This window comes from Ananas comosus, unplaced genomic scaffold (genome assembly GCF_001540865.1).
Source record: "Ananas comosus cultivar F153 unplaced genomic scaffold, ASM154086v1, whole genome shotgun sequence".
Lineage (NCBI taxonomy): Eukaryota > Viridiplantae > Streptophyta > Magnoliopsida > Poales > Bromeliaceae > Ananas > Ananas comosus.
Genome location: NW_017893419.1, coordinates 6,415 through 26,394, shown reverse-complemented (window position 1 = coordinate 26,394; position 19,980 = coordinate 6,415). Strand labels below are relative to the sequence as shown.

Here is a 19,980-nt window from a genome sequence, read left to right as displayed (position 1 = left end):
GGCCTAAGGTTTGCTAGGTCCACTAAGACTCAACCCTAGGCTCTGATACCAAACTAATCTGTCACGCCCCGGGACCGGCAGAGGCCCTCCCGGTAGCGTGCCCAGACCCGCCATATGTCAACACATATAAGGCGTCTACATCAACAGCGGAAAAAATAAGCCAAAGATAAACAACATCTAGAGATATCAGAGCACAAATATATCCATCATCTACAACAAGGTAAAAGGATAATACTAAAGCAATAAGAGTGAAACATAAAGTTATACAATATCTGTCCAAAATAGTACAAAAAATGTGGTCTCTATTACACTGGTACAGCTCTCAACCTCTCCAAAATAAAAACATCGAGAGGTAAACCACGTATCAACTCGTCCCTCACAGAAGAGCTAGCTCGAAGCAACGCCCTTCCCACGGTCCCTAGCCTCTCCCGACGTGAAAGGCTCTGAAAGAAAACATAAAACAGAGGGCGTGAGAACTATAATTTATAGTTCCTAGTGGGCAATTACTGACCTTAGCTCAATGCACCACTAGGCCCCAAAGAAAGGGTACGTCAAAAAGAGAGCAACAATAATCATGAATAATTTGCATTTAAGAAAGCATAATTAAAATGCTAAGATACTACATTATCTCAATTAAGATGCACCTTTATTTCATAATGAACAAGTATGTCCCTACATGACCACAAGTAACAATCATGATTTGTTTTATGAAATTATGAAGATCATGCTTTACTATGGTAAACAATGTTTACATCTCCTAGCATGCTACATGTATGTATGTATACTCAAGTGTCCAACACTATGCTAGAAGTAAATCCAAGTAATCCAACTACTACACTCTATCTAGTAGTGATTATAACACACTCAACGCTGTGTCGATTTCTATTTTCAATTAAGGACCTATCCAAGGTAGTCTAGCTTGCGCCGCCTAAGTGCCTGTGGTAGCCCAACATTCCTACTCTTGGAATGTGTCTGTCCCACTCGACCCCGTAGGTTTCTCAATACCGCACGAGCGAACATAGGTCGCGTAGGCTAACTCCGGAGTGCCGGCTTGTAGGGAGCGACCCTCACAAGCATGTGCGAATGAGCACAAATGGCAAGCAAGCGTAGTCAAAGGCTCAAGTATACAACCCTCATGTCTCAAAAATGGCAAAAGCTACTAGTAACCCAACGGTCTAGCTCTGTGTCACAATGTGATAACCCAACACCTACTGGCTTAGTGCCTCTTTATGACACTTAAGCATCACAACTAATCAAGCCTAATTCATATGCTATGTTCCAATTAAGACCTTAATACCAATGTTCACTATAGCCCGGACCCAACGCCTCTTTATGACATTGGCCCAATTCTCAAATAGTCTAAGTCCCTAAGCCTCTCTAGGCTTCCAAAGTTCCTAATGTCACGATTGGGCACGAAGGTTAAATGCATGAAAGTAATGTTCATTTTCATAATAGGAATCATGATTCCAAGTCTCAACTAGAATGCTATATCTCACATGCATGCACTCTACCATATAGAGGTCCAAAAATTTACTATACATTACATAGGCATGTTAAGCATTCTAAAATTCATAATAAATATATCTAACATGATTACGCATGTTTTATCATTTAACGATACTGAAATCATCACAAATGAGATTTTCTCATTGTGCGGTTAGGACAAACCCACCGAACCGTCGCGTAGTCCCTCGTTTCGCCGAACGGAGTTGTCCACGAGTCTCAAAATACCCTCAAAGTATTGAGCGAAGAGATACACGGGCATTACGATCAACTATAAGATCAAACATTAACCATCAAGGCAAAAGGGCTAAAATCTCACCTAGGGTGGAGAAAAACTCTCACAAGCTCCAAAAGAAAGCTAGAATCCTTCCAATCCAACCCAAAGGAAGGTTCTAATCCAATTAATTTAGCTCCAAAAGCCCTAAATCAAAAATGCCCAGAATAAACCCTAAGTCTCCAATCTAGGGTTTCATCTCAAAACCATCAATAATATTCCAATCTAGAGGGAGAGAACAAGTAGATTACCTCTTAGAAGCTTCAATCCAAGCTCTAAACTCTCTAAGTGCCAAGATCTCCCCTCAACAAAGCTCCAAATCCAAGCTCCAAGCTTCAACAATGGTGAAGTTGGCACTAAAGAGCAAAAAGAGAAGTTTAATCTCTTAAAATCCCACCAAAATCCGAGATCAAAAGGAGAATCAAGGAGGGCTCCCTTACCTCTATTCTTGCTGTGGCAAGCTCAGGAGAAAGCCCTAGGGGAGTGGGTGCTATTATAGAGAAGCCACAATGCAAAAACACCCCTGTAGTTTAGACCATTCAAAAACTGTCACTGCATACCGGTACACGGGCCCACGTACCAATACACATCCAACGAAAATGCCAAACCCGAGCCTCAAATTGGCTGGAAAGCTGCCTGTGTACCGGTACACCATCCCGTACCGGTACAACCATCAGCCTTGTACTGGTACAGCCATCAACCCTGTACCAGTACACAGCCCAATGAAGACTACCCGAGAGCTAACCAAAAATTCAATTTTTCGGGTTTTGGTGTTAGGCTTCAGACCTCAATCCTCGAGGCTCAAACCATAGGTCGGAACACTGTCAACGACCCGCCAGAAAGTCTGAAAAAACTCAGAACATTGTCCAAACACTCGAACCTCGCAATTTGCAAAGGTCCAGTGTGTTACAAAAGCGCTCTTTCTCAGCAAGTAGACTATTATAATAGCCTTTCAATAGGCCGTAGTCGTTCTTTAAGCGCTTATATTTACTGCGGAGAGCAATGCAATCCGAAGAAACTTGTTCATACAGATTCTCGTAAAACTTTCCATTCTCTAAATTAGTATACTTCACCTCGAACGAAAATTCATCACGTAATTTAGCAACAACACCGACGTGCAATATCCTCCTATGCCTTATCGACAGTAAAGGAAGCCGCACCCCGTGTCAAGCCCTGGATTTCAGCGAAAGCTCACCAGTCGCGTGCACAGACCCGCCGTATACACCACAATTCAAGTATACACCAGGCGTCTACAATCAATATAGTAAAAGTATTCGATTCTAACCAGGTAATCAGAGCAAAGCTTAAAAGTTTAACTTATACAACCCAAACCTTATTATAATAGATAAGAACAAAGTACAATGTACATGAAGTTAATATACATCAATAAACTAAACTACATAGACTGATAAAGGTTGTCTAGTAAACGTCCAGAAGGCTCTAGCTAGTCGCTGACCCCTCGCAGGAACCCTAGCCTTTCTCGCTGTGGAAAGCTCTGTAAAAACAACAACAAAGAGGGCGTGAGAACTATTAAACAATAGTTCCCAGTGGGTAAGCCGCCGAGAGTGGCGAAATACACCACTAGGTTAACTGTGGCATGAGTAAATAGCAATAAATAAGTAAATAACTGCAACAAGTATGAAAATAAACCAATCATACTATTTGCTCAGAAATAAATATATATCAACAAGTTGCAGGTACTAGTTTATTATGATAGATTCTGTCATTCATACTAATGGTAAAGATGTCATTGTTCACCATTCTAGTCAATGTCCACTTGTCGTTTAACTACTCAAAGTTTAAATCTTGTAAGACCGACCCGAAGGCTGTCTGGTATGAAGACCTACCCGAAGGCTGTCTGATATGAAGACCCACCCAAAGGCTGTCTAATATGAAGACCCACCCGAAGGCTATCTAATAAGAAGACCCACCCAAAGACTGTCTAATATGAAGACCTACCCGAAGGCTGTCTAATATGCAGGTTGTAATCCATGGTACTGTTAGATGTATGCCCTAGAAGCCAACCAGGCCGACACATGTATTCTTTCTAGGACATAATTTTGTATTTGATTTTAAAATATTATGAATAACTTTGGGTTTTTATTTCTATTCATGTTGTGTATGTGTCCATGAATCGTCCAAGGAATTAATAAGATGATGACATATATTCTCAAGTGTTGAGAATTTGAGACATGTGTCATTGGTGATTATTCCTAAATTCTCCCGATCAATGGATCATCACGGGGACGGTGATTGATCCGATGAGATTGGTGCATAAGTCGCTTCCCTTTCAGGGTAGATGAGTTTCGAGTCGACAGTATGGGGACACTGAAGCGAATATGCAGGTGGTTGTTAGAGAACAAAGGTACCGAGCGTGACCAACGCGAGAAGTCACTTGGATGTCTACTCACTCGTCAGTGACTTACTCAATTGTTGCAGTAGTGTGACTGGTCCTTTGACCTGCGGTGCCTCGGCTATTCACAATTGAGTGTAACTGTATTTTTGACTTGTACTCACTTGGTCCTAGCCATTGCGCGTCCCTTCGGTGCATGTTGGTGCAGTAGTTCATTGTAGGATAGGGGTGCGCACTCAGATGAATCTATCATCCCTTGGTTAGATAGGGTGTTTAGTCTATGTGATTTATGAGACGGTTTAGAAGACCTTGGCAGGGCAAGAATAAAATAGCGAAAAGGGTTTCCGATATTAGTAACTCCAGGTCGAATAAATTTTAACATATGACAGTACGATGGTTTACGAGTTATTCACATATAACCTCGCAATTCAGGGGACTCATGATAGAAGGATGTATCACACGTACAAGGCCACCAAGAGTTTAGTTAATTCCATTCTACTGAATGCCACTACATGTCTAGGCGTCATGTTAGTGGATGTGTAGACTCATGAGAATTATCTAGTATGACGATAATTCTTATTGGCGGTTCGAATTGTATTGTCGGATCCACTTAAAAGGATAGTTTCAGTGTATTGTGATAAGTTGTGATCAAATATATCTCACTACCAGATAGAATTAGACATGAGTCACACACATAGAGGTTGTGATTGATCGGTAGCTCTTAGATCGCGGGTATATTGACATCGCCGGAGGTGACCTAATTGCTCATATGCTATAACTTGGACTAATTATAATTGTTACAAATTAGTGTGATTAAAGTGATATGTCTATAGGAGAGACTTACTAATAGTTAGTAAATTATAAAGGACTTATGGCAATATGTCTGTATATTAATTTGCTATAAGAGTCAATTAAATATAAAATTTAAAGTTCGATCAATTAGGATTTTTGATCGATCTAACTAATTAAGAAAAGATAAATTTAACATCTAGATTGTGAGAAAGTCTCGTTGCAAAGTGTTTGACTTGTTTTGGCCGACAGATTCTCATACTATCCTTAATATGACATTATAATATTTAAGAATTAGTATTATATTCCTCATATCAAATTACAGGGAGATTTTATGAGAACCAAGTCGTCATCTTGCCTCTCTTCTCCCTCTTCCGAGTTTAGCAGATAAAGTTTCTTTTGCAAGGGAGCTAGCACCCCGGTGAGGACATCGATCAAATCAAGAACCTCGTGTGGATACCTATAGAGGCCGGACGCGTGTGCGGCTTCAAGAGAACCCGATTCCACGATCATCAAATTGAGGCAAGAATTTATCCGCGAAAAAGGTAATGATTCGATCTTACTTTTCTCCTTTAATCTTAAAGAACATGAGGGATCCTAATTGCGTGGTTTTTGAGATTAGATCTCGAGAGTTTTTCAAAATCAAATTTGTTTGATTTCTTTTTTCGCTGCGTTTTACCGTACGCAATTTTCTAACAGGTACAATATCACAACGACATCATGGGATCTCAACTCGACCCAAGGTCGACACTGTAGTACCAAATCATAAATTGCTATCAACTACTTGTTGACACAATTCACTATCAATAGCTAGTATAACTTAATAAGTTTAAGTTTTACATCGTACTAGTGATTCTATCAGGCTACACATGGTCACTCACTCATAGTCCTCTCACTACTCCTTACACATAAGGGAAGTGATTTACTAAAGTGATACTCAAAGACTCATGGCACATATTCTGTAGTTCAATATAAACCTCCACTACTTGGAGAGAACAAATGCTATGCAATTACATCTACTTGATTATACAAGTATGATATCATATCCAAATCTAGCTATTGAATCGACTAGATTACATTCAGTTGTATAACATTCATGTTATGTCATAATACTAAATTCTAATTACCTGACTAGTTCATATCATCAAGTGAAACTCTAGCCAATCTATCAGATGAAGGTAGAAACCAGCTACTTAATATAAGTGGCAAAATAATCGATGAAATACTTTTCACATAATCTCTATACAGTTCATTCTATACTATGAATGTATACTCAAGCCAATTCATCTGCACAACAGGTTCAAGTATAGCCATCATGCTTAAAATATAACATTACCTAGCGTAATTCAAAATACATCACTTCCTTTGCTGTTCAACTGAGCTAAATGGTATATTCACGCTGTAACAGTTATATCCTTTTAAATGACCTCAAGCTTAACTTGCTTATACAAATCATTAATACTATGAATGCATAATAATCAAATAAGTGATTATTGAAATAAGCAAGTCATAAGTCTTTCCTTATTGTTTAGATATGCCATCATATCCGATATGATCTACACATTTACGCATGTTTCAATTCCTCGCACTATACATATATTCATAAATATGTAATAACTTCCACTCATAATGTCAAAGGAGATATAGAGGGAATTCACCCATTTCGGAAAGGTCAGACCCACCTATACTTCGATGGTCCCTGTTGAACTCCCTTTCAAAGGAAATCCGAAGCTTTTAAGTCCCCTAATATCAATTCCAAAATCAGCTATGAGCAGAAGTTCTATATCGATAATAGAACTTTACATAAAATGGACCAATTCTTACCTTATCTTAACTTAAAGTTAAGCTTTCCTTTATTTTAGGTTGAAGCACCTCCAACTTAGTTTAAATCAGCCCAAACAAGGTGTCAAGTTTAGTCCACAACGATCCTCGCACCTGCTGCGCACTAGTTATAAAAACTGCATTGAACTATTATCTAAGCATCTTATTTCAGCAAAAATCTCACTTAAGTTCGTACCAGAGTTGATCCTTCACTTCCACTTTGGTTGGAATACTTTAATTAACCCATAACTATTACTAAAATCAGCTCCAAATGATCCCCCAACCTGCTACACTACAGCTGTGAATTATCTCGTCAAACTACATTGAAACTGGTATCAAACATCAAAATTCAACTACATTCTTACCTTGTACAAGGCTATAGGTTGAACCTCGGTTTAGGTTCAAGTTGAGGCACTTAATTCAGCCTCCGAAAGCTCCCAATACTCAGCCGAGTCTCACTTAATATCCTGTTGCAAGCCTGCTGTCAATTAGTTCAAAAACAGCTTTTATATTCTTTTAAACTATTTAATCTAGCTGAAAATCTCCCTTGTTCAGCTTCTTAACTTGAAGTCTCATTTCCTGATGCTTAAGAATTTCCAGAATTAGCTCACTAGGGTTGAATAATCAACTCTAGGAGATCTCGGTAGCTGCTGCCAACAAGAACCAAAATCAGCATAATTCCTCACTATATTGCCTCAACAAAAGAGTAATTAATTAACTAATTACCTTTCTCAACCCTTACTTCCCTTCTTCCCTACTCTATTATAGAGGAATTACAGTAAAAAAACTCTCCTCTAGCTGCTGGAACCTCTCCCAACCTCGGCTGGCAGCAAGGACCAAATCTTACTTAGCTCTATTATTATGCCTCAAACTAGATAGTAAATAAGTAATTTACCTCTCCAAAGCCTCATCCTGCAAGAACAATGTTCAAGGTTGCGAAATACTCTTTAAAACTCCTTCTTCTTTCTTCCACAGCAGCTCCAAACCACTTCTTGCCAGTAACCAACAAGCAAAGAAGAGAATCAAGCTTAAACCCTTGATTCCTAGTAGAGAGAGAAATTCCTAGAGAGAGAGGGAGTGAGAGAGAAGCCAAACCCTACTCCTGAACTCCCAGCACTCTTGGGTAGCTTCAGAAGTCGAGCTAAGACTTAAGAGGATAAGCACAAGAGCCCAAAAGACCAAATGACCCCTGCTGCCACGCACCTGCTGACTCTGCTGCTTGTTGTACCGGTACAGCATTATATTTGTACCAGTACACCAATGCATAAAATGCCAAACTCGAAATGGCAATGCATTTTCTTGTCTCCGACAATCCGATCACTTCCAAACTTGTCCGTAAACATCTTTAAACTCTTTAAAACATGTAGGGAGGTTCCAAATATCATTCCCCTTGTTTGAACTTCGCAATTTGCTAAAATTCAGTATACTACACCCCAACATCGAATCGCCTCAGTAATTGAATCTCCCCTGGAGATCTCAACCTCGACATACACACTAAGTAACCCTTCGTCGTCGAAAGGAACACCATACACCGATGCTAGATGTATGCCCTAGAAGCCAACCAGGCCGACACATGTATTCTTTCTAGGACATAAATTTGTATTTGACTTTTAAATATTATGAATAACTTCGGATTTTTATTTCCATTCATGTTGTGTATGTGTCCATGAATCGTCCAAGGAATTAATAATATGATGACATATATTCTCAAGTATTGAGAATTTGAGACATGTGTCATTGATGGTTAATTTCTAAATACTCCCGATCAATGGATCATCACGGGGATGGTGATTGATTCGGTGAGATTGGTGCATAGGTCACTTCCCTTTCTGGATAGACGAGTCTCGAGTCGACAGTGTGGGGACACTGAAGCGAATATGCAGGTGGTTGTTAGAGAACAAGGGTACCGAGCGTGACCAACGCGAGAAGTCACTTGGATGTCTACTCACTCGTCAGTGACTTACTCAATTGTTGCAGTAGTGTGACTGGTCCTTTGACCTGCGGTGCCTCGGCTATTCACAATGAGGTTACTGTAGTTTGACTGTACATACACTTGGTCCCTAGCCATTCGGGTCCTTGCGGTGCATGTTGGCTGCAGTAGGTTCATTGTAGGAATAGGGTGCGCACTTAGATGGAATCTATCTCCCTTGGTAGATAGGGGTGTTAGTCCTATGTGATTTATGAGACCGAGTTTAGAAGACCTTGGCCAGGGCAGAATAAATAGCGGAAAAGGGTTTCCGATATTAGAAACTCGAGTCGAATAAATTTAACATATGACAGACGATGGGGTTTGACGAGTTATTCCATAACCTCCGTCTAGTCGGGACTCATGATAGAAGGATTGTATCACACGGTAACTGTACCAAGAGGTTCAGTATTCCATTCTACTGGAATGCCACTACATGCTGCTAGGCGTCACTGGTGGATTGTGAGACTCATGAGAATTATCTAGATGATCGATAATTCTCATTGGGCTGAGTTGGAATTGTTCCGATCCACTGAAAGGAGTTTCAGTGATATTGTTGATAGTGATCAAAATATATCTCACTACCAGATAGAATAGAACCTATGTGGTCACACACATAAGAGGTTATGATTGATCGGATAGCTAGATCGCGATTATTGAATCGTCGGAGGACCTAATTGTCAATATGTTGATAATTGGACTAATTTGTAATTATTACAAATTAGTGGTATTAAAGTGTAAATGTTACAAGAGAGGACTTACTAATAGTTAGTAAATTATAAGAGGACTTATGTGCAAATATTACATTATTAATTTGATAAGATCAAATTAATATTAAGTTCAAGTCGAATCAAATTAGGATTTGATTGATCTAACTAATTAAGGAAAGGATAAATTTGAATCTAGATTTGTATTTATCCTTAATGGTTATTATATTATTAAAAGAGGATTATATTCCTCTATATAACAATACGAGAGTTTTTGGAAAATCCTAGCCGTCATCTCTTTTCTCCTCTCTCTTCCATCTTCTAGCAAATAGACGTCCTTTTGCAAGGGAGCTAGCACCCCGGTTAGGACATGATCAAATCAAGAACCTTGTGTGGATACCTATAGAGGTCGGACGCGTGTGCGGCTTCAAGAAAATAGAATTCTACGATCATCAAATTGAAGTGAAGATCTATCCACGAAAAAGGTAAAGATTCGATCTTACTTTTCTCCTTTAATCTTAAAGAAGAACATGAGGGATCCTAATTGCGTGATTTTTTAGCTTGGATCTCGAGAGTTTTCAAAAATCAAATTTGTTTGATTTCTTTTTCCGCTACGTTTTACCGTACGCAATTTTCTAACAGTGGTATCAGAGCAATCCTCATGTTTTTAAGATTAAAATTATGAATTTAGGTATTCTAAACTATTTTTCGCCGGTAGAACGATTTATAGATCGTTTTGATTAATTCGAAAAGTTCGAATTGATTAAACAACTTAATCGACGGTTTCTTGTTTTCAAGCAAACTAGCAAAAAAAAAAAAAAATTGTAGCGATCGTACCGATGCGATTGTAGCATCCGTACGGAATAGATTTTTTTTAAAAAAAATTATTTTTCTTTTAAAATCTCTTCTCCTCTAGATTAATTTTAAAAGAAAAAATATACATATGAATCTAATTTGATTAGATCAAATTTAACATCTTGATGAGATCAAGTTGTTTTTGAAGATTAAATTTTTGATCAAAATTATAGACGATCAATAAGATTGATTATTTTTTGTGATTTAGTCACTATTATTTTTCGAATCATCGGTTAACGGTTAATTAGAATACCCAAAATTTATTATTATGTTGTGATGTATGAGATACATATTGGTGATGATCATGGATAGCGGCCAATTTATTTTTGTTTCGACATGTGATGTATGATGTGTATGCCGAATCCTGTAATTTTAAATTTGTTTAAATTAAGGATTTTGTATTAGAGATGGCTATATTTGTGCCTGCGTGCACAAGCCGATTTATTTGTAGACCTGCGTGTCTCAATAGATTAGAGATAAAAGTTATCAATTATAATTAATTTTTATTTTATTTTTATTGTTGAGTTGTATAATGTATGGTTGCACGTCATTGGTTGATCGGTTGCAAGTCAAGAAGTACGCAAAGACTTAATCGAGATGAACACTTGATGGCGGTCGGATCAAGGTGTTGATACGGATCGGATCAAGTTGAAACTCCAGATCGGATCAAATAGTTGAAGACGATCAAACCAATGACGTGTGTGTGCTTGTAATTTATGACCCTAAGACCNTTGATTAGGTCAAATTTAACATCTTGATGAGATCAAGTTGTTTTTGAAGATTAAATTTTTGATCAAAATTATAGACAATCAATAAGATTGATTGTTTTTTGTGATTTAGTCACTATATATTATTTTTCGAATTATCGGTTAACGGTTAATTAGAATACCCAAAATTAATTATGTATGTGATGTATGAGATGCATATCGGTGATGATCATGGATAGCGACCTATTTATTTTTGATTCGATATGTGATGTATGATGTGTATGTAGAATCCTGTAATTTTAAATTTATTTAAATTAAGGACTTTGTATTAGATATAGCTATATTTGTGCCTGCGTACACAAGTCGATTTATTTGGAGACCTGCGTGTCTCAATAGGTTAGAGATTAAAGTTATCAGATATAATTAATTTTTATTTTATTTTTATTGTTGGGTTGTATAATGTATGGTTGCACGTCATTGGTTGATCGGTTGCAAGCCCAAAAGTTCGCAAGGCCCGGATAGAGACGAATACTTGATGGCGGTCGGATCAAGGTGTTGATAAGGATCGGATCAAGTTGAAGCTCCAGATCGGTTCACGAAGTTGAAGATGATCAAACCAATGACATGTGTGTGCTTGTAATTTATGACCCTATGACCCCGATTCCGACTCAGTGGCTCGAGTCCGAATCCACTTCTAAGATCCATGATCATCACCAGTTATATTATATTTTCATGCCCAGATTAATTTTATTTGCATTAGATGTATATATTTTTTTTGAGACCTAAATTTTAAATCTTCTCATAAATATTAAGTCGAGCGGTCTTCCGCCGTTGTAGAAGTGCGGACGTTTTTCTGGTGTTGATTGGCACGGCTGGTTACAGTGGTTAGTTGCATCGGGAATGCGCATCCACTCTATTAGTATGAGATGCTGCGGAGTAAAGATGGGGTTGGGCCCAATAACTGTCAGGTGAGGGACCCAATGACGGCTTTGCTTACGCGTTTGAACGGTGGGTCCGACTTAACTAAGGAATGGGGCCAATAACTGTCAGGTGAGGCCTTCAGGACTTAGAGACCGATCACTGTAATTTGCTTGAGAAGCATTGGACAAGAGTTGTCTACTCATCGGTTTGCATATCACCAATAACTGTTAGGTGAGGTGGTACGTTAAACTGGTGGGACCGCAATACCCACTTGAAATCCTTTGTCGCGTTGGGTTTCCGTTTCTCTATCCGAGAAGTGTAAGAGACTTGAAAAATTAGTGGGAGGCTAAATTTGTTTTTAAAATTTCTAAAATAAATTTTCAAAACAAATACAAATATCTAACTTGAATCTTTACTCTCTGCAAAGCTATTGACTACTTCCAATTATCTCTCTCGTATTCTCGACACAAAACCTTAACTGAAATTAATTATAAAGACTGGCTGAGGAACTTAAAAATAGTTTTAAATTCTAATAAGCTCTGCACTATTCTCGACCAGGTAAACCTCACGTTGTCAAACCGTCTAATAACTAACAAAAGGGCAGTCCGTTTGTCACGTCCCGCTATCGCCAATTTGGTCGATCCGGGCCCATACACAGACGCCGAACGGACAGAACCTCCTCCGTCCGCCCAAGGCTCAACAACAACGAGTACATATATAAAGAGATAAACAATTTCCAGGATAACATTTCAATATATATGGCTTGCACGAGGGCAAGCAACAACCACAAGTGATAGTAAGCTAGCTATACATGAAATTCACTGTAATTTAAAACTTTTAAACTGAACTTTACATAACTAAATAACTGAAACATTTAGTTATTTACAAGCTTTATAATACATTCATTTACATGTCTCTGTACATCAAAATGTCCCACATGAACTCAAAATGGTAAACTACTATACTCTGGCGTCAGCTAGCTAAGCTGCGGGGCTCTTGCCACGATTCTCGGCCACACCGCTCGCACTGGAACCTGTATGGTTAGTGGTATGAGAACTACTGAAAGTTTCGAGTGGGTTCGGCCGCCGACCTCGCCGACTCACCCACTAGGTCTATTCAGGCATATGTAGGCAAAAGAAGTAAACAGATAGTAACCAACTATAACATATAACTACTACAATGCCTGTACAAAGCTGAAAGAAAGCAATATAGGAAAACTGTAAATATGCATGCATGCTTTTTACTGAATTTATCCAATCCACTGGTTAATCCTTTGGTTAACAATAACTCACCAACGCAATCCCTGATAATCGGGCCCTAAGCTGCCTCCTGACGGGATCGTCTGCTGGACAGATACTTTAGTCCATGGGCAAATACTTTAGCCCATCATGTGACAACCTCCGGAGTGCACTGCTTGGGTGGAGCGACCACCACCAAGCTCAAAACAGACTATGTGAGTATGATCTGATCCTCCTTTAGAGGATTCAACAACAGAAAATGTCACACTTTAACTCTAACTAGCTCTTTATGCTAGTTACAATTTCATTTCTCGATGCTAACCAAATCTCTAGTTAGAATGTCACTAAGTTCACTATTGTTATAGTCCATACATTCATAGGGTTCTATGTCCACATTCTAATATTCACATGTTCTCACTGTTGATAGGAATTCACACTTTCACTTGCACAATGCCCATACCCTATAATGCATGACTACAAATATAAATATGCTCAATAAATTATCATAGACATAAAAGGTGATTCAAAGATTTCGGATAGCACCACCCACCTGAAGTGGTGTCAATTAACTAAGATCAATGTCTCGAAATGCGTCGACAACTATCTCTCGTGACTCGGTGCAAATAACACTAGAACGGTCTCTACCGTAATCAGCGCGTCGTCGACCTGTCGGAAGGTCAAATTAGACTTTTGGGCAAGTTTACTTTTCATTTATAGAGGAGTAAAAGAGATTAAACTAGAGTCATATTCTCATATTTTACAAGTTAGCATTTCCATGCTACATAAAGTGTCAACTCAAAATTGACTTCAGCTTTAAGCTGAAATCTTACTTTTTGCTGCATTTTCAGCACTTCATCTCTTCTTTAAGCAACTATTATAAGCAGGGTACCATTAGTTCTTATGCTCAAAACTCTAATGGAGTAGCTAATCTAACTCCTTGTCACAATTATCTCAATTTATCATTCAATCAATTCCATTTCAGCTTTATTAACAAACTACTTTCAATGCTGAAATTTGGTTCCATGAACTTCCATATTTACTTCACAATTTAGGAAGTATCTTATAGTACTTAGTATTACTCGATTCAAATGTCATTACCCTATCTATCTGAATTAGCAGCTTTTCTAAGTTGCTCTCAATTTACTAAAGCTTCTAATTCAGCTGAATTTCCACTCGACAGCTTCAACCAGCCTCAACTTCACTCGATCACTTCAAGCAGCAGCATAATATATGTTTATGTCAGCACTAAAGTAAGTTCTTGAACTGTGAGTAGCTAGTAATCCATTTTTACCTCACTAACTGCACCAAGCCACTTCATTTATGATTATTTTAGCATACGCAAATCAGTTCGTTTTCAGCTTCAATGATTTACAATTGTTAAGGCTCCACTTCAAGGTTGTACTAGACTTGTTGAAATGCAAAACACCTAGAGGCTCCTCGAGTCCTCTCCAATTCTGGGTGCTCAGAATTTTCACCAAGCAGCAGCTTCAAGTGGCAACTTCCTTAGCTGAAATTCCAAGTAGTATCCTCAATACTAATTAATCAGTAATTAAGTCTAACTTAATTAAAAGCTGTAGCAAGTTACTCACTACTTCAAATAGCCCAATCTTCCAATTCGGCAACTTCATCCAATCATGCCTTCAACTCTGCTGCTTCTAGTAATAGGAAATCCATATAGACATCAACTCTAAGGTAAGTTATTCAACTCAAATTAGATATAGAATTAACTTACCTTAATCCGGAACTCCTCCAATTTCCTTCCTCATTAATTAACCCAGGGCCCCAAATCTCAATCTGAAATTTCAGCAAACTTTAATCCTTTAGAATCCCATCTTAGGACAGCAATACTTAATTCCAACAGAGAATTAAGTTCTTACCTCAAATTCCAAGTCTTCTCAGCTGGTCCCTTGTTCGAGCAAGCTCCAATAACCCACAGCTTCAATTCTGCTACTTAATTTAAGCTTCTACCAGGTTGCTCTCAGCTCAACCATCCAAAATTCCTGCTTGGATCAGATTATCTTCCTCAGCTCACAAGCTTCCAAGCTGCCAACTTCAATGTCTCAACCTTTCCTTAGTCTAGAGAGAAAAAAAAAAAAAAAAAAAAAAAAAAAAAGAAGAAGGAAACAGATGATAAGGAAGAGAAGGGAAATGAGATCTCAGCTCTTGGACAGGTGTAATCCACTAAGGGTGAAGTGATAAGTCCAGAAAATGCAGCTTAGCCCCTGAAAATTGCAAAAGTGCATTGCAACCTGCAGATTTACATTTCAGTCCCTGCAGTCTCGCAATTCAGTCCCTGCTGGCAGCAGCAGTAGCAGATGATCTAGTCCCTTATTTCTTATATTTAATTCACTTCAATTTCATTCGAACACATGCAAAATCATCCAAAGAAGCTTCCCAAGCTATCAAATTAATTTGGGAGCAATTAATTCCCAATTTGGCATCAATTTGATCATTTTTGACCCAATCGACTAAAATTTCAGCATTCAAGTAGCAATGGCAATTGGATGTCTTTAACCACTTTGATTCCATTCGTGTCTATCCTCACACTTTCAAAACATGTCAATTGCTATTCTCAAGCTACTAATTAAGTTTAGAAACACATAATTTTCATTTTAGCATTATTGTGATCACTTTTATCACAATTAGCTTCTAATCAAGTTTCAGCCCTTTACACCGTTCATGATCATTGTTTGACAATGATCATAAACCTCGAGGAGCTTAAGAAGCTCGGCGTGAAAATGGACAAGGAATTGCAAGTTGATCTAATCCTGCAATCCCTTTCTATATCATATGGACAGTTTATTGTAAACTACCATATGAATAAAATTGACTGCACCAATGCAGAGTTATTGAACATGTTGGTAATAATAGAGGGAACTTTGAAAAGTTCAAAGGGTACGGTTTTCGCTGTGGAGCGAGCTTCCTCTTCCAAAAGAAAGTCTAATTAGAAGAAGAAACCCGCGAAGAAACAAGAGACGGAAAATAAGCCCAAGAAGGAAGCTCCTGAGAAAAGGGCCGCTAACAGAGGAAAATGTTTCCATTGCAATGTTGACGGTCATTGTGAGAGAAACTGTCCTTTCTACCTGGAGAGCCTAAAGAATAAGAGGAAAGACACACTTTAGGGAAGGTATGTCAGACTTGCTCGTAATAAAAACTAACCTTACGGTTTCCTCTACTTCCAGTTGAGTTATTGACTCTAATTCTAGTGCTTTTGTACTTCAATGTAGAGTCTAAAGGGAAAGTAGAGGGCTTAGGGAAGGTGAAGTGACCCTACGGGTAGGCAACGAGGCAAGAGTTGTTGCAATAGCTACTGGCACCTATCCTTTGCGACTACCGTCAGGATATGTTTATTATTTAAAGACTGTTATTATGTACCTGCTGCTAGCAGAAATTTGATTTCTATTTCCTTTCAGCACAAGATGGTTTAATTTTGATAAATACAACTGCATAATTTATTTTAGAAATAAAATTATTGGCTGTGGTTTTATAATTGACAGTCTTTATCATTTACATATGGATGTATCTATAAATATTTCTGAGCAAGTAGTGACTGCTGTTGGGTCTAAGAGACCTAGAGATGAGATGAACCTAAAGTATATGTGGCACCTCAGGCTTGGTCATATTGAAGAAGAAAGGATAAATAAATTGGATAAAGATGGGATTCTCGGCCCATTGACTTCAGAGTCTTATCCATTTTGTGAATCTTGTCTTCAAGGAAAATTGACTAAATTACCCTTTTTAGGACAAGGGGAAAGGGCCACTGAGATACTTTCCTTGATACACACTAATGTGTGTGGGCCATTTGATGTGCATGCTAGGGGAGGTTATCTCTACTTCATAATATTTACCGATGATTATTCACGGTATGGGTATGTGTATCTTGTAAAACACAAGTCTTAGAATTTTGAAAAGTTCAAAGAATTCAGATATGAAGTAGAAAAACAAACTGAAAAATTTATCAAGATTCTTCGATCAGATCGAGGAGGAGAATACCTTAGTAGAGAGTTTCTAAATTATCTCAAAGAAAACGGCATAACCTCATAGTGGACTCCTTCGGGAACACCTCAACTCAACGGGGTGTCAGAACGGAGAAACCGAACCTTATTGGATATGGTTCGATCCATGATGAGCATCATTGATCTTCCTTTATTTTTGGGGACATGCTTTGCTTACCGCAGCTTACTTGTTAAATAGGGTTTCCTCTAAATCTGTTCCTACCACGTCGTATGAGATGTGGCATGGTAAGAATCCAAGCCTTGGTCATATCAAGATTTGGGGATGTCCGGCCTATGTTAAGCGACTACAGGTGGACAAGTTAGAGGCTAGGTCTGAGAGGGCTCGTTTTATTGGATATCCTAAAGAAACCTTAGGTTACCATTTTTATATCCCAGAGAATCACAATGTAGTTGTGAGCAAACATGCTATTTTCTTGGAAAAATAGTTTATTCAAGAAGAAGCTAGTGGGAGAAAAATTGAGCTCGAAGAAAGAGTCTCTGAAGAGCAACGAGTCATCAAACCTATAGAACCTATTTAAGATGAGCCAGTACATGTAATACCTCCTCCACCTCGTAGGTCAAGTAGAATCTCCCATCCCACTAAAAGACACTTAGGTATCGTTACAGAGGAAGTAGAGGAAATGTTCCTAATGGGAGATAGGGTCTGACATCGATTCCGAGAAATGGCTGGATGCTATTGACTCAATGCATTCCAACCAGGTTTGGATTTTGGTAGACCCACCAGAAGGTATAGTACCTATCGGGTGTAAATGGATCTACAAAAGAAAGATAGGTTCGGATGGAAAGGTAGAGACCTATAAAGCAAGGCTGGTTGCGAAAGGTTATAGTCAACGCGAAGGCATTGACTATCAGGAGACTTTTTCACCTGTGGCCATGCTTAAATCGATTCGAACACTACTTGCCCTTGCAACATACTATGATTATGAGATCTGCCAAATGGATGTGAAAACTACCTTCCTAAATGGATATCTTGAGGAAGATATCTGCGGCGCGGGGTTCAGCCGCACCCTTGAGCCGTACCTCGTCTTCTCCCCTCTCATGCCGTGGGACGTACCGAGCGCGCTCGACGATGAGATGCGGGGCTCGCCGATCTGCCAAGCTGTCGTCGACACGCTTGCTCTTCTCGCGTTCTCATATTCCCATGGGGGTTGACGGTGTGCTTGCTGTGGATGCTGGAAACGGCTACAAGTTGGAAAGCCCGGGACGAGCCATCGCGCCACCAATGTTTGAGAAGGATGCCGCAGCGGATATCGCGGTCAACGAGTTGGCTACAGGAGCTTCGGAAGTCCCACCAGGGTTACTGTGACGAAAGATGCCGAGAGGCATCTTTCGACGACGAACTTGGAAAAGAGGGGCGGGTGCTCTTCTCTTAAAAGGAGAAAATATATACCTCATCACAGAAGGGAAGAGCGGTGGCTCTCCTGCTTTGCCAAAAAAAATTATATTATCAAAAGAGGAGAGAACTATTTCACTTCCTAGATTATGAAAGAGAGGGAAGAGGAAGCCTTTGTTACAAAAAAGGGAGCAGAAGGAGGGATTTGTGCCCGACCTTGTTGTCCCGCACGAATGTAAAATGAGGATTAAGAGAGGGATTGATTCATCTCTGTTGCCGTACACTGTCAATTGGAGATAAAGAGAGAAAAAATTACTCCCCTTAATTCCTTTGCTTCATAACTTAAGAGCAAAAAAGAAATCAATCAGACTGTTGATATGTTGTTCTTATGATCGACTTTTATATGTGGGGAAGAATAATGGATGTTCATCGAACCCCTGAAATTCTATCCAAAATCGAATCTCCTCGATGTGACGCCCGAGTTCCCAGGGGGTCACCCATCCTTAGGACTACTTCCGTTCTAGCACGCTTACACTCTTCTTAACCCTCCTTGGGTCTAGCCCACCACCCAAAATGCTTATAGCCGGGTTAAGAGTTGGTAGCCTTGATTATAGTCTATAGTACTAGGTACGTTCTTGCTCTCACAATCTTCCCCCTGCCTTCCAAGCTGCCCGACGTCCTTCGTCAGGCCTCGCAGACTCACACCAGTTCACCAGCGGATTGTGAGAACTCGGTCTCGCGTAGGGCCCGTCATCCAGACCTTGTTCAGCCGAGACTCATTTCACACTTTCGGGCTGCGTAATTGGCTCTGATACCATCTGTGACGCCGCCTGACTTCCCAGGGGGTCACCCATCCCTTAGACTACTCCCGTCCTTTTAGCACGCTTAACTCTCTTACCTCTATGAGGTAGCCACCACCCGAAAATGCTTAAGCCCGGGTTAAGAGTTTTAGCCCTATTATATTCTTTATATATAGACTATCTGGCGGTCGTCGGATACCGATTTGGCTAACATCTAGACCAAATCGAGATGCTGTCCAAATTAAAGTTAAGTTATTTTCCATTTATCGGTATGACTGAGAAATTTGAACAAATTAAAAATGGCATTCGAAGATCTTTTTTTTAAGTGGATGAGATTTGATTTCTGAACTATATATTTAAATAATTTTGATCTTCAAACAACTCCTAAATGATTTTCATTGCAAAATCTCATATTGGACCAAGCCCATACTCACCTCAAGATCGACATGAGTTTCCAAGCTCTACCGGAACCACTCAGGCTCAGCCAAACATAAATCTGGGCCCAATGTTTATAATTTACCCAAAGAGAATATGGACCTAAATTAAGCCCGAGCCCATATCCAAAATTAGTGACTATACATTCAGGCCCAAGACTGAGTCCATCTACATGGGCCTGAAGTTTAGGCCCATACCCGAATCCAATCATATACAGCTACATCCGTAACTCACTTTTGATCCCGAAACTATGCCAATCCAA

At 39.2% G+C, this 19,980-nt stretch overlaps 2 long non-coding RNA genes across 5 annotated transcripts; both read right to left on the bottom strand.

Moving 5' to 3' along the window:
- Positions 1 to 3,067: 3,067 nt before the first annotated feature.
- Positions 3,068 to 7,846, bottom strand: LOC109706004. Of its 3 annotated transcripts, none has more exons than XR_002215001.1 (7): positions 7,636 to 7,846; positions 7,467 to 7,563; positions 7,106 to 7,387; positions 6,937 to 7,038; positions 6,744 to 6,854; positions 6,602 to 6,662; positions 3,068 to 3,272 (listed from the first exon to the last, which is right to left on the bottom strand). It is a non-coding gene; the product is annotated as an uncharacterized LOC109706004 (long non-coding RNA). The 3 variants fall into 3 exon arrangements; XR_002215003.1 differs by having other exon boundaries at positions 6,937 to 7,032; XR_002215002.1 differs by having other exon boundaries at positions 6,937 to 7,024.
- A 4,928-nt stretch (positions 7,847 to 12,774) lies between these two features.
- On the bottom strand, positions 12,775 to 15,281 carry LOC109706003. 2 transcript variants are annotated; one of them, XR_002215000.1, is made up of 6 exons: positions 15,012 to 15,281; positions 14,867 to 14,928; positions 14,724 to 14,783; positions 14,426 to 14,641; positions 13,685 to 13,800; positions 12,775 to 12,929 (listed from the first exon to the last, which is right to left on the bottom strand). It is a non-coding gene; the product is annotated as an uncharacterized LOC109706003 (long non-coding RNA). The 2 variants fall into 2 exon arrangements; XR_002214999.1 differs by having other exon boundaries at positions 14,724 to 14,789; positions 15,012 to 15,280.
- Between the last annotated feature and the right edge of the window lie 4,699 nt (positions 15,282 to 19,980).